Below are 15,597 nucleotides of genomic sequence, written 5' to 3'. Positions count from 1 at the left end.
ATGGGAGAGTCGAGAAGGATTATCAGGAATCTTTAAAAATCACAAAATATTTTATTTAGTATATGACCAAACATATCAAAATATCCCTACTGAAATTCGCCAATATTGTATTAAGAAAATACTGCCCTCATTTCAGCCCATTAACAGGGTTATTTTTAATTAGTCCTGTGTTCCAAAAATGAACAATATCTGAAAAACAGTCTAATTAGTGTGCACAAAAGCTAAGCAAAGGATTTTATTTTTAAATATATATTAAAAAAGGAAAGAATTAGAAGGGATGCAACATTAATTATTGACACATTTTTATTGCATTTGTGTCTAAAGATTCAAATATTCTCTCTGCATTAGGGTTCCTGTAACTTTTCATTGACTTTTGAGACCCTGGGTAACTATATAAAAACAGTCAACAAGAAAGTTTCATTTAGGAATTTTAGCCCAAAGACATTTTTTACTTGCAAAGATGTATTCCTAAATTGCCACTGTTACCAATGAAATCATGAGGGTGAGATGAGATGTATGAACATGGAATAGTCTATAAAAAAATAACAAATGAATACATAGAAGAAAGTGAAGTGACTTTCTCAAGACCACTTTACTCTAGAAGCAAAACTGCTGAGTTGAGTCATCTCCATTTGAAAAGTAAATCATAACTCTGAATCTAAAGGATTCCTTCTGCTGACTTTTCTTGCCCTTATTCTAATACTGCCTTGCAAATATTTTTTGTATGCATGGACTTCAATTTTAAAATACCTGAGGCTAGGACCATAACAATTTTGTGCTATTTTTTTTTCAACTATTTTGAACTATACTTAAACAATTTTGAACTATTTTTCTAGTTCACAGCTATATATATATATATAATTAAAATGTGACTGCTTATTTGTCCCACTTCCTCAGGGGAACTTTGAAGAGTTTTGAGCTACCTTGGAACAAATACAATACTCTGTGGATATAATCTTAAGAGTTATGTGTTAACACTCATCCAAATTTTAGCTTTGATCAACAATACCTTTTATTACTTTGGGATTACTCCTGCAGAAGTCCCCAGATGTAAAGCAGAGGGTGTGGCATTTATGTTCTTACTGGCTTTGTTGATGGCTGCCTCCAGTTCACTTTAAGACTTATAACACAATCAGAAGAAGAAATGGCAACAGTGAAAGTGAAAGTCACTTAGTTGTGTCCAACTCTTTGAGACCCCATGGAATTCTCCAGGCCAGAATACTGGCATGGGCAGCCTTTACCTTCTCCAGGGGATCTTCCTGACCCAGGAATCGACCTGGGGTCTCCCGCATCATGGGTGGATTCTTTACCATCTGAGCCCATGAATATTAGAGTAGGTAGCCTATCCCATCTTCCTGTTCCAGGAATCAAACTGGGGTCTCCCGCCTTGTGGGTAGATTCTTTACCAGCTGAGCCACAAGGGAAGCCCAAAAGGCAACCAAGATAACAGGGATAATAAAAAAATCATCAATTTCAACAAGGACTATGCAACCAATATTTGATATGAATACATTAAAGTGGAAATCATAGTCATCTGAAACCCAAACACTTAAACCTTCTAAGTCACATATTCTATAATGTTTCACTCTTTAAATAAATAAATTTTTCTCTGTACACTAAGGCAAATTTTCATTTTTAAATGATTTCCAGTTTTTTTATGTGTACAACCTTAAGTTTCTCTGGATATAAAAAAATTCAGTCATATCTTGGAAAAAACATATCAGCAGAAAATATAGATGGTATCATTTTAAAACCAAAAATCAAACTCAGATTTTTAGAAAATTTGAGGAGGAGGGAAAGGATCAAAACAATATTTTTAGGCCAAACGGGTCCCTTTTACTCATCATGTTCAAATGTTTGCATGGTGTCCAAAAACAGCAGGTATACTGTAGAACAAAAAATATCAACTATAAAAGGATGAGTTATAACAATTCATGTTTTCTAAAGTGTCAAAACAGTCTTTGATCCTCAGTATCAAAAGGATACTTGATTTTTGTATTGTATATTTTTTCTTTATTTTTCACCTTAGCTTCACTCTACTTTTGATGATAAAACCCTTAAAGTAATGATTTGTTATAGCTACAATCTGAAAGTAGTCGACAATACACAAGAAATAGTTTAGATTAGATTTAGAATATTTTAAAAACACACTTGCCACCTAAGAAAGGCAGCATTTTTTAGAGCTGAGAAAATGCAAAATTTAAAAAAAAAAATTAAAGGAAATTCTTTTAAGATATGCAGACAGAAAGGACTAGTGTCCATGCATTCTTCTTGGAGTTATGATTTTTCTTAATGGGATTACATAATGTGTTGGGGTCACAATTAGAAAGGCTGTTAGATTCCATGGAAACCTACAAATGACTTTGTGAGCTGGGAGAACTGTCAGCAAAATCGGATTCCAGGGCCTTTCTGCTTTGTTGCCAAATCACCCCTGCTTCCTCCTACATGATTTAATTTTCTCTCTCTACAGCATCATTCCTTCAGCAATGTAGACACTGATGACTTCCACTGTTTAAAATAACCCAACCAAAAGCTTCCTTAGAAATAGACTCACAGACAGATAACAAACTTATGGTAACCAAAGAGTAAGAGGGGCCAGTAGAGGGATAAATTAGGAGTTTGGGACTAACAGATACACACTACTATATATAAAATAGACAAGAAGGACTTACTGTATAGGATACAGAACTATACTTATTATCTTGCAATAATCTATAATGGAAAAGAAGCTTTGCTATACACCTAAAAGTAATACAACAAGATGTAAACCTCTATATTTCAATTTCAAAATAGAAATTATTTTCTATTTTTCTTCCAAGCATACTATATTCCCTTTTACAGCCAAACCCAATTAAAGAAGTTTCCAACTTCACTTTTATCTCTCCTCTTGACTTTAGCCTCTTTTTACTCTCTTTTTGCACTGTTTTATCTGCTTGCATCATTGGACCGCTTCAGTGGCCACTGCTTCTCAGGCTTCTATACATTTTCCTTCTAATATTTTAACCTCACACTCCCCTTTTCCTCTCCTGCTCTTCTTCTGTTTTCTATTCCCCTCTTCTCTCCTCTTCCCCATCCTCCATACTAACTCCTGGAGGAGGCTACATTCAATCCCTTACAAGGGTTTAATAAAGCATCATTTTCATCTCAGGCAATAACCTAATTTCTAAGCTTTGAACTTAAATTTCTTATGGCCTATCAACTTTTTCATTTAAAAAAAAATATTTTCTTAGATACACATATATTCATCTTCATGTTATATAACAGTATAGAATGACTCTATCTTTCCAAACACATTGTCTGACAATTACAAAGAATACTGAGTATAACAGGACAGTTTTTAGAAACAGAATAGCTTCAGAAAGACTTGATTACATATTTTCTACATTAAAACACATATTTTATGCTTGGTTCCTGGAACGGTTTCACTGATATAAAAAGTAAAGGATTTTTAAACATAATGTTAGGCAGTCTTTTATATAGTTTTATTGCATAGGAAAGATAGTATCTGTCAAGTCTGGTTCATGGAATTGAATTACACTAGAAGAGAAGTTCTTTTACTGACTACATATAAAAAGAACCAAAATTCAAAGCAAACCATATTTGCCATAAAAGATGAATATCCATACAAAATCTTGTAATACATCATCTTAGAGAACTATGGGAAATAACTTGAAATTCAGAAAAACTAAAATCAGAGAGGTTTACTTCTTTTTTTTAACCCATCAACTGGATATTTCATCTATTTTTTAGCAATAGAAAAATAGTCTGTCCATATATTAGTAGTAGGAGATAATTTCTATTTCATCAGACTTCAGTGCAAATAATTGACAGTATCAAGTGACTTTGGTAGAACATCTGTACATACTTCTCTACATACTCTGTTTTGGCTTACATGTAAAAGTAGCACATTGACAGACTGAAAGATAAAGAGTTTGACTTTCATCCAAGTATTACTGTATGCAATTGACTACTGAGGTGGCATAGTATGCAATAGTGTCAGTGGGATGTGGGCTATGCTATGGAAAATTTGCTTCATTTTTCTGAAATAAAAGCATGTATACAAAATTTTAATATTTCATATTAAAATGTCTATGAGCATATTAGAAATTATTTCAGAAATAAGAAAAGGCAATCATTTTTCCACACAACATTTTAGTTCCTAATATATGACAGACCCCGTTCTGCACATTTTATGCTTGCATTGCTACCATAATTTTTACTACCTTAAAAAATTCTCCACACTTTTCCTCAGTTTTATTCTTAACTTTCTGCTCATATCTTGCTCCTTTCTTATGGAGCTTTACTACTTCATTACTCTATAAAGTAGTTCTTTGAGCTTACTTCCTAAAACAGTGATTGGATTATAAAATTCTAAGGGCACAGTCTGTCTCTAATTTATATTTATATCTATTCAACAGTAATTTATTTTATCTTGGAAGGTTTAGGGCTTTATAGTTAAATCAGTTTGCCTTTACTGCTTAACAGAGCATTGCCCAAAATAATGGTTTACCAAAGAAATTATTCAGCTTATAATTTGGGGGGTTGGGAACTGGGATTTCATTTAGCTAAATAGTTTATTCTTCTGGTCCCTGCAGGGCCCATACAAGCATCTGCAGTCTCCTTCCTGGACAGTTCTAACAGTGTTGACCGGGCTCTCTCACCTGCCTGGAATGCTTGACTACCTGACCCATGTGGTCATTCATTCAAATGGCAGCCTATCCCAGGTTATTTCTCAAGATCACAATAAAGAAACCAGAAGTTTTCAGAGCCACAGGGGCCTCAACTGCAAACTGGTACAATATGTCTCTGCTTCATTTTCTTGGCTAAAACGAATCACAGCCCAGACACAAGGGACTGGAAAACTGACTCAACCTTTTCAAGTAGGATCTGGGGAGTCACTTTGGAAGAGCACAAATATAGGAAGACGAAGAATGTGGGGTTATTTCTGTAACTGATCACAACAGTTTTAGTATTTTTTTCAAGAGAGCATGTCTATTACTTCATACATTTTTCTCAAAATAGGTAGTGTAAGGCAAATGTACTCCTATAAATGCTACTTAATATTTAATGTGGGAATCATCAAATCATGCACTGATAGAGCTGGATAGGATATATGAAAGTGAAAGTGAAAGTGACTCATTTGTGTCCAACACTGCTACCCCATGGAATTCTCTAGGCCAGAATACTGGAGTGAGTAGCCTTTCCCTTCTCCAGGGGATCTTCCCAACCCAGGGATCGAACCCAGGTCTCCTGCATTGCAGGCAGATTCCCCAAGGAAATAGTATTCACTAAAATGTATTCACTAAATCCTCATTTTCAGATGAAAATGATGAGCTTGCATGAGTTGCCAACACACAACGACTGAATAAGTCCTAAAAACTAGGTCTCCTGGTATCTATGCCAGTTCATTTTTCAGTAATCCACACTTCAGCCATGCTGGTGTTAGTAAGTTATTTCTAATATTTATTTTCATTTAGAAATATTTCAAAATATATTCATTTTAATGCCAACCTATTTATCATTATACTATAGCTGGAATTTATTTATAATTGACATATTTGATGGTCTTTTTAATTATTCCCAAGGAGCCTCACTTTGGATATTTGCTCTGAAATCAGACTTCTGTTTTCCTTATTCAAATTTTTCAAATATGTGTATTAAACATTCAGATACAAGCTGAACTTAGAAACATAAAGGTTGTTTGATTTAAATAGCCTTAATTAACACTAAAAAGTAGTTGACATGCTATATACTAAAATTTTAAAGAAATTATGTGAAAATTATAAGTTATACATATAAAAAAGCTAAATATTAATTGCATCCCTTATTCATCATACATATTCAATGTTTCAAATATCTCTTTTCTTTGAATCCTGTCATAAATGAAAGTCAAATGAAGCCAATAAAAAGAAAAACAGGACATTTCTAAGCAAATTGTCATGTTTTCATGAGTAACTCCAGAGAGTGCAGCATTTAAAATAACATCTAATATAAGGTTATAGCAGTAAGCTGAATTACACAGATGAAAAATAAATATCATTAGATTGATGTGGACTGAATTTTTATTTGGAGCTCTCTAGAAATATGAGAGTAGATAAAATCCAAGAGATCTGCTCCACTCTTTCTAGATTACCAAGAGGACCTGTTTTGGCCAATCATTTATTTATTCATTTTTCCCACTCATGTTTCCATTTTCTGTTCAAAATCAATCACAATCATGTCTTACCCATGTGCAAGGCATTTGAATATTAAGTACTAATAAATAAGATGTGCAATTGCACATTAAAGACTAGAAGATCATGATGATATCACCAATTCACTGATGAACAGGTTGTCAAGACTCAGAACATTTGAGTATAAGGACTATGTTTATCTTCCTCCACAATAAATCCCTACTGCTGAAGAACAAGAGCCAGGCTCATAGAAGAGATTGGGAAAAGGCTTATTGAATAAATACGTAATATGACTAACACTGATATAGTATCATTAAAGATTATAACACATCACATGACTCAGTTTAGAAATTGAACTAAACCAAACTGAACATTCTTATATTGTAACAAAAAAAAAAACCTCCAAAAGTAATTTTCCTTTATAATCACAAATCACATACAATAAAACATGATCATAAAAAGTATGAAAGAAAACAAAACTTAATTTATTAAGAATTAGAAATTAATTACTAGACCCATTATTGAGAATGAGTATTTATCTTACAAATATTATCACTCTGCTTCTCTACAAAAGTCTGCATAATCATTTTATTATAATGTTAGAAGATACTTATCAAAATTAAATAAACTTAATTTTCATAATGAGAGTAAATCCTAACACTTACATTATGTGAGCTAACTCTTAGAATCAGATAGTTTGCAATATTATCCTTTTCACCTTTGATGCATTTACTTCCTGGGCAAAACAAGGAATCATCTTAGTGTGCTTATCCCAAAGTTATGAAGTCTTTTTCCATTTTCTAAGAAAAGTCCATTTCAAATTTTAAAAAATCAACTTTAAACAGATTTTAAAAGCACTTGGAATAAAAGGCAAATGCACTGAAGATAATAGAAAGAAAAAAAAAAGTACATCCAAGCAGAAATCTCTAGAGAAATTACCAAAGAAATGCAGCATACCCAAACAGGTGAGAGTGAGAAAATAAATATTATAACTGCAATTAAAAGCAGAGTATTTAATGGACTGTAAAGGAAGGTGGGAATTAACTAGCTGATAGATTTCAAACTGCTGGGTTAAATCTATAATATCTGCTGGCCTTGCAATAATTTAGAGTCTAAAATTGCCTGGAGGTCACCTTTGAGAAAGCAGAGAAAATCAATACATTTCACTATAAGTAGTGTCATTTACCTCTATTAAAAAAGGCCTTCATCAGTTAAGGGAAAAACACACAAACCAACAAAAGAACCAAGACCAGCAGTGAATCTCTGGTTTGAGGATACACATTCCTTTCATAATTCTTCCTACCTATCAAGGTGTTTCTGACATGGTGAAACTAGCAGGGCTTCTGGTCATGGTGCTAACATTAGGGTGGGATTTCCAAGGGTAGAAGTGGTAATCCAAAGTTCAGAACTAGAAAATTTCAAAGGATTAACTGAAAATTTTGTCATGTAGAGCCCAGAGAATGGACACAACATGAATAATGAAAGACTGGGTCAGAATGAACAGAAGCCAGGTAGATCTTGGATCAGTCAAAAAGAGGATTAATAATGTTACTAATAAGAAATCAATTATTTATTTGGATTCAACTGAGCTCTAATAACAAGGGAGCCCTTGTGCAAACCTGGCAAATAGAACAATGGGCAAATCTGACATGTTAATGCTCTCAAAGTTTTCACTTTTTTCAGTTTTAAACTAGTGAAATTCACATTATTTCCTGCAGAATTTTGATGATCATAAAATAAGACATTGAAATGCTGAATTAAACTCAAAGTCTAGTAAATAGTTTCATTATAGAAAACCCACTTTTCTGAGACTTGGAGTCCGGCTACTTCCTTCAAATATGCTAATGAACTTGCCTTCATAGTTCTGCTGCTGCTGCTGCTATGTCGCTCCAGTCGTGTCCGACTCTGTGCAACCCCATAGAAGGCAGCCCACCAGGCTCCCCCTTCCCTGGGATTCTCCAGGCAAGAACACTGGAGTGGGTTGCCATTTCCTTCTCCAATGCATAAAAGTGAAAAGTGAAAGTGAAGTCACTCAGTTGTGTCCAACTCTTAGCGACCCCACAGACTGCAGCCTACCAGGCTCCTCCGTCCATGGGATTTTCCAGGCAAGAGTACTGGAGTGCGGTGCCATTGCCTTCTCCAGTTCATAGTTCTATTCACTGACAATTAATTCCAATATAGTTCATTCTGTCAAAACAATCCTGCAGTATATAAGCCTCAATTTATTCTGTTCAGAACCTTACTCATTATCAGTAGGTTGACTTTTTGAATGACTTTGGGTATGTGGTGATAATCTACAGAATATTTTCACAAATCATTAAAATTCAAAAACACATTTTATTTTGGATGTGAATGAGAAAATGGACTAATTGATTCAAAGTAAGGTAATAGGATTTGTGTTGTAGTTAAGTCAGAGAATTTGGATCTAAAGAGTCCTTCAGTTAATTCCTAACATCTATTTAGTATGAATATAAACTTGAATAATTTCTGAGATGTAGTCCATGAAAATGAAAACTGGTTATATTTTTTAAGTAGTTGTGAAGATTAAGTATGATGAAGTAAAATATCTAGCATAGCATCTAGAATATAGCGATCACTATATGCTGTTATTTCTAGATCAACACTGTTAGTATTTACTACTTGTACATGAGTGCTAAGTTGCTTCAGCTGTGCCCAACTCTTTGTGACCCCATGGACTGTAGCTCACCAGGCTCCTGTGTCCATGGGATTCCCCAGGCAAGAATACTGGAGCAGTCTATTATACAGAGTGAAGTAAGTCAGGAAGAGAAACACCAAAACAGTATATTAACACATATATACGGAGTTTAGAAAGACAGTAATGACAATCCTATGAGAAAGGCAGCAAAAGAGACACAGATATAAGGAACAGGCTTTGGATTATACAGGAGAAGGCGAGGGTGGGATGATATGAGAGAATAGCATTGAAACATGTATATTACCATATGTAAGATAGATGACCAGTGCAAGTTCATCACATGAAGCAGGGCACTCAAAACCAGTGCTCTGGAACAACCCCAGAGGGATAGGGTGGGAGGGAGGTGGGAGGAGGATTCGAATGGGGGGAAAAATGTGCACCCATGACTTATGTTGATGTATGGCAGAAACCACCACAATATTGTAAAGTGATTATCCTTCAATTAAAATAAATTAATCAATAAAAAAAATAGAACTAAAAAAAAAAAATACTGGAATAGGTTACCATGCCCTCCTCCAGGGGTTCTTCCTGATCCAGGGATCAAACTTGCATCTCTCATGTCTTCTGCATTGGCAAGTGGGTTCTTTACCACTGTGTCACCTGGGCAGTCCATTTACTAGTCACATTGCAATAATGATACAATAAATTCTGCCTTCAGGTATCATAAATTCAGCTATTTCCAAATAAGTAACTTTCGTGACCTATACCTATATTAACAAATATTATGGAAAAACAGTTGTATGAAAGCATACATTTTAAGAAATTCAAGATTGTACAATAAACAAAAGGGAAATTGCAATGTAAACAAGAAAAATCATAATCATGTATCCTTTTAAAGAGTTAAAATGAGTTTAAAAGGCATAAAACACAAAATTCCCAGTTAACCATTTGAAACAACCTCTGCTTGCCTAGATGAACTAGAAAAAGAAAACGCAACTTACTAGACACTCAGTTTGCCTCAGATCAAAAAAAACTTAAAATGAAATTCATGAAAGTGGTATAAGACTTATCTGTGAAGGTTTGGGACTACGTGAAGAGTCTACTTCAATAACCTGTCAATCTTGGACCAAGGAAAATATTGGCAAATAGGCAGAGCACCTTTGTGGAAGGTGTAGATTACTTTTACAACTTTTAGCATTATCATCAAGTTGAAAACTAAACCTGTTTTCTTATAACTGCTTGAGAATGCAGCTATCTCAAATACAAAATCAAAAACTAATTTCTAAATGTTGATACCTTAAGATAGTGAATATTCCTTTAGGTTTTCCTATTTAGAATACTAAGAAAAAGATATCTAAAAATAGATTATTTGTCTGTGTCTCTCACTAGACTGCAAATTCCCTTAAGAAGAGGAGTAGAGAAATTTATCTTGCTTAAGTGTGTAAATCTCGGCCTTTTGACTAAGACCAAGTGTATGGGGGTTTTCCTAATGCCTCAGTGGGAAAGAATCCACTTGCCAATGCGAGAGACACAGGAGACACAAGAAATGCAGGCTCAATCCCTGGGTCATAAAGATCCCCCAAAGTTGGAAATGGCAACCTATTCCAGTATTCTTGCCTGAAAAATTCAATAGACAGAGGAGCCTGGTGGGGTCACAAAGATTTAGACATGACTGAGCACAGAAGTCGTGCACAGACTTTATTTTTTGGGGCTCCAAAATCACTGCAGATGGTGACTGCAGCTATGAAATTAAAAGACACTTACTCCTTGGAAGAAAAGTTATGACCAACCTAGACAGCATGTTAGAAAGCAGAGACATTATTTTGCCAACAAAGATCTGTCTAGTCAAAGCTATGGTTTTTCCAGTAGTCATATATGGATGTGAGAGTTGGACTATAAAGAAAGCTGAGTGCCGAAGAATTGATGCTTTTGAACTGTGGTGTTGGAGAAGACTTGAGAGTCCCTTGGACTGCAACGATATCCACCCAGTCCATCCTAAAGGAAATCAGTCCTAAATATTCATTGGAAGGTCTGAGGCTGAAGCTGAAACTCCAATACTTAGGCTACCTGTTGCAAAGAACTGATTCATTTGAAAAGACCCTGATGCTGGGAAAGATTGAAGGTGGGAAAAGGGGCTGACAAAGAATGTGATGGCTGGATGGCATCACCGACTCAATAGACATGAGTTTGAGTAAATTCCAGGAGTTGGTGATGGTCAGAGAGGCCTGGTGTGATGCAGTCCAAGGGGTCGCAAAGAGTTGGACATGACTGAGCAAATGAACTGAACTTAACTGAGCACAAGTGTATATAACCATTTCATTTGGAGAAATTTATGCAATTCTCCAATATTTGCATCATACAACTAAAATAAAAATACATGTATATTTTGCTTTGTGATAAATTTATTCCTTCCATACTGTTCTTCCTTAATTCCAAGTACAAAAAATTGTTTGCAAAGGAGAAATAAAATATTAAACTTGGTGTCCTAAGTGTATGACATTATAAAGACAATTAACACGAAAAATATATCCAGCCAATGGAGCAGAAATATAGACTATGATTCTTTGCTCAGGACTAGTTGGAGGTCTTGAGACTGTCCCCTCCCCAAGGGTGGCATGCACAAATGCCTGTTAGCATTGTTCAGGAGTCTCAGAGATAGCAATTCTCCATGTGACATCACACATTTCTTCATAGCACAATTCTTGCTTGTAGCAAAACAATAGCACATTCTTTGGGAAGACTGCACAATTAGAACAAACCTATAAGTTGTCAGATGCCAGTCACATCACTTTGTATGTGTTATTGGAAAGCTAGAAAAGATAACTTATATATATATATATATATATATATATATATATATATATATATATATATATACACATATATAAATTAAGTCTGTGGAAAGACAAAGTGACTCAAGTGGAAAACATTCAGTAAATCTCAGCCCATTCTCAATGAATAGACATGAAACAATCACAATCCCCATTCATAATGATATGTTATGAGAGGTTGAGCCAAACCTTAAAGAAGTCCCAAGAGATGAGAAAGAGGTTTCATTAAAGTCAACAAAAGAAACCAGATTTTTTTTAAAAAAAGAAAGATGATTGATAAATTTAATTAAAATTTAATAAGATAAGCAAAGTAAAATAGCAAATAACAAGGTAGGAAAAACTATTTGCAACTTATATCACTCACAAAGGCTGTATATCTCAAATATACAAGGAAATGCAGAAAGGGTGAGAATACAGAAGAGAAGTGCCAACAATGCTATAGAAAGTCTGTACAGGTCAAAAAAAAAAAAAAAAAAAAAAAACCACAAACATCTCTCACCGTTCGAAAATATGCTCAACTTAACTCATTAACAGATCAACGCAAACTACTTTGCTAGGATAGCTTTTCTCACCTGTCAGATTAGTAAAATTCCCACAGCCTGACAACATACCCGGTTGCAAAGCTGTAGGGAAATAAACTTCTCATACATTGCTGATGGGAACACAAAATTCTAAAACTGCTGAAGAAATTGGGCAATACCTACAGAAATCACATAATTATTTACTATTTGACACAACCATTACACTTCTAGGAAGGTAAATAATTTAAAATAAAATGGCAAATTATTTTTAAAATATACAAACTGAACTACTAATTGTAGCAAACACACAGGATTCGAATCAGGCTTTTAATTGCAACAAACAAATAGAGGATACTGATCTATCAAAATACTGCATACCTGAGCAGGAAATGAGACCGATCATTGAAAACAATGATCAAGTATTTTTAGGACATGCTGTAAAGTGAAAGGAATTCAAGATAGAGTGAATATGTATAGTCATGGATTAGTTTCTGTCTCAAGAAAGGTCAATGTATATGAAACAAGATGGTGTCAAGTACATCACATTTATTAAATTCTTTAATTTTGTATATATTCCAAATTCTTTGTGACAAATATCTTTAAATAAAAACAAAGGAGGGCTTGGGTTTTTGTCCACTTTCCTACAGATAAAGAAATCTTCAAGATTTCCATGATTTTAATGAGCAAGGACTTTGAGGAACCAAGTAAGAAAGGCAACAATTTATTGATTACTCATTACACTCCAGAAATTGTGCTTGGAAATTTGTATCTATTAACTCAAAGTAGATACCATTTCAATTTTATATTAAGCTTTATTTATATTAAGGCCATAAAATAAATTGTGTATTAGTAAGAAAGAAGATGACTGAATTAAATTTGAATTAAAAGCACTGTGACACTTTTTCAATGTTAAGCTGACTCAGGTATATATTAACACATTTCTGATACACAAGGTATTGCAATTACCATGCTCTTGGAAACTGTGGGAAGTGAAAATGAAATATTAACTTCCATTTTATCCAGGATATGGGCTAAGGTAGAAGCACAAAAAAGAACAAAATATTTCAGTTAAAAGTTGATGGACATGAGGAAGTAAGGACTGGTTTTTTCCTACGCACCATTCAGCTATTGAATGACTAGATGATTCTGAGTATGCATATGATTGATGAGTTACTGAGTAGATAATATTTACCAGTCTGCTATATCCAGCTATCTTTCTACACACACACACAGACACACTCCTCATTAAAAAAATTTAAATACTGAAATAATATTTCTCTTGCCTCCAAATGATATTCACTGTTAACATTTCTTTCACTAGTCTTATTGTTGATGAATAATGGTATGATTAGGAAGTACGTGGCTCTATGAGAACTTGGCTACTTATAAAGTCATAGGTAACTCATCTGTACAATGAGAAAAATAATAATTGTCTATAGTATGATTGTGATGATAATGTCTCTAATACATTCAAGAGTCCCACCATGAAGTGGCATGTCCCATATACCCTAGCAGATTGATTATGATTAACAAAATTAATAGACCTTAGGTCAAAGCCTGGCTCTGTTCCTTAGGGTCTAGGGGATCTTCATGAAGCAAGTTACTTTCACTAGCTGGGCCTCAGTTTTTCTACCTGTAAAATAACTCTTCATGAAATTGTATGAAAGGCTTTGATGAGATAGTATATGATAAAGTGCTTATTTCAGTGTCTGACAGATAGTGCTCAATAACAGTGATTATTCATTTATAGGCTTTCAATAATAATTTCCTATTATTAATATTATACTTTGTAAGGAGTTTTATTCTGATGTTTCCAATAAACATCAGAGCAGTAACATTTACCATGCTATTAGGAACACTTCATAAACGTCCTTCTTAATGGAAGAAGTATAATGTTGACAGGTGGCTATAGAAGCAAGAGAACCATCATCTGATGGAGAGAAGCCTCCCGTGTATTTTCATGAGCAAGATTTCCTGGTTGGTAAGTGGCACTCAGTTCATCATTTTGTCAAACTTTTTTTTTAAAGCTTCAAGTTGTCCAGCCATAGCCGAATGCTGATATTAATTTTGTGCCACTTAATTTTACTAAATGCAGTATATCCTTTCTGTATGTGGCTGTGTACATGAAAAAGCTTTTGTCTCCTTGAACATAACTGTCTATCAGGGAAGGAGTTTGTTTTGGCTTTTTTTTTTTTTTTTTTACAGCAAGGACAGATATGCTTTTGAGTGACAGTTAAATTTGTTGGCGGTATTAAATTGCTAATGCTAATGCATTTTACAATCTTCTGAACTGATTTAATATATTAGACTGCCACTCAAAGTTGTAATAAACAATACTGCACTCTTACTTGGAAATCATTCTGTCATATCTAGAGGCTTTCAAAAATGCCCACCTATGTTCAGAGTTTACAAACGCATTTTTATTTCTCTGTGGGCTGCCCCAAAAACCAATGACATAAAGACTTCAATTTGCATCTGTTGTTGCAGAGTTTGGAAGTAGCATGGAGCTTTAATAAACACCTGGCTGGAAATCTCTGAGGTTGGAATTAATTCTCCACTTAGGGAGGTGAAGATGCTGTTTCACATAAGAGAAAGTCATTTAGAACTTATTGTCAGCTAACTTCATGTACTTGTCGTGATTTCATATGTACTTTTCAGGTTTCAATGGAGTACAATAGGCATACACAGGCAAAAAGAAAAAAAAAAAACTAGTGAATAGCCACAAAAACCTAGTGAGAGATATGATTGAGATGAAGATTATATACATATATATATAGGATTATATATACATGTTATATATCTAACATATATATGTATGTATATATTATGTTTTTCGATAAGGACATATATATTTTTTCTATAAGTTTCTTAGATGTCAAGAGAAAGTAACTCAGATTAGGTCAGGAACAGAAATAGCCCAGCAACATTATATTAAATTTTTTTTCAGTGTTTTATACAATCTACCTAGCATTATTTTCACAACAAACTTGGCAAAGTAGTAGGGAGAAGTATCATTCCTTTTAATAAAGCAGAAAAGTAGAAATTCTAGTTGGAAAAAAATGGCATATCCAGACTTATGTAGGTATATTGTCAATTGGGTCAAGATGAACTCAGATATTCTGCCTTACTTTATAACTTCCTTTATTTTTCTTTTATGTGAAAAAAAGATTAGCATTTTTAATTACTAGTGAGGCAAAAAATATTTTCATATTCTTATTTTATTTTATTAAGCTATTTCAATACCTTATTAAGGTATTACTGACAATATTGCATCATCAATACAATAATTGACAAATTGTAAGACATTTAAAGTGTACAATATTATGTGATATATGTACACATTGTGAAAGGATTCCCCCTCATCAAGTTAATTAAAACATTCTAGAAATGAAGAGTAGTAAAAAAGGGAGTGACGT

This window comes from Dama dama, chromosome 4 (assembly GCF_033118175.1).
Source record: "Dama dama isolate Ldn47 chromosome 4, ASM3311817v1, whole genome shotgun sequence".
Lineage (NCBI taxonomy): Eukaryota > Metazoa > Chordata > Mammalia > Artiodactyla > Cervidae > Dama > Dama dama.
Note: the sequence above shows the minus strand (reverse complement) of the source record.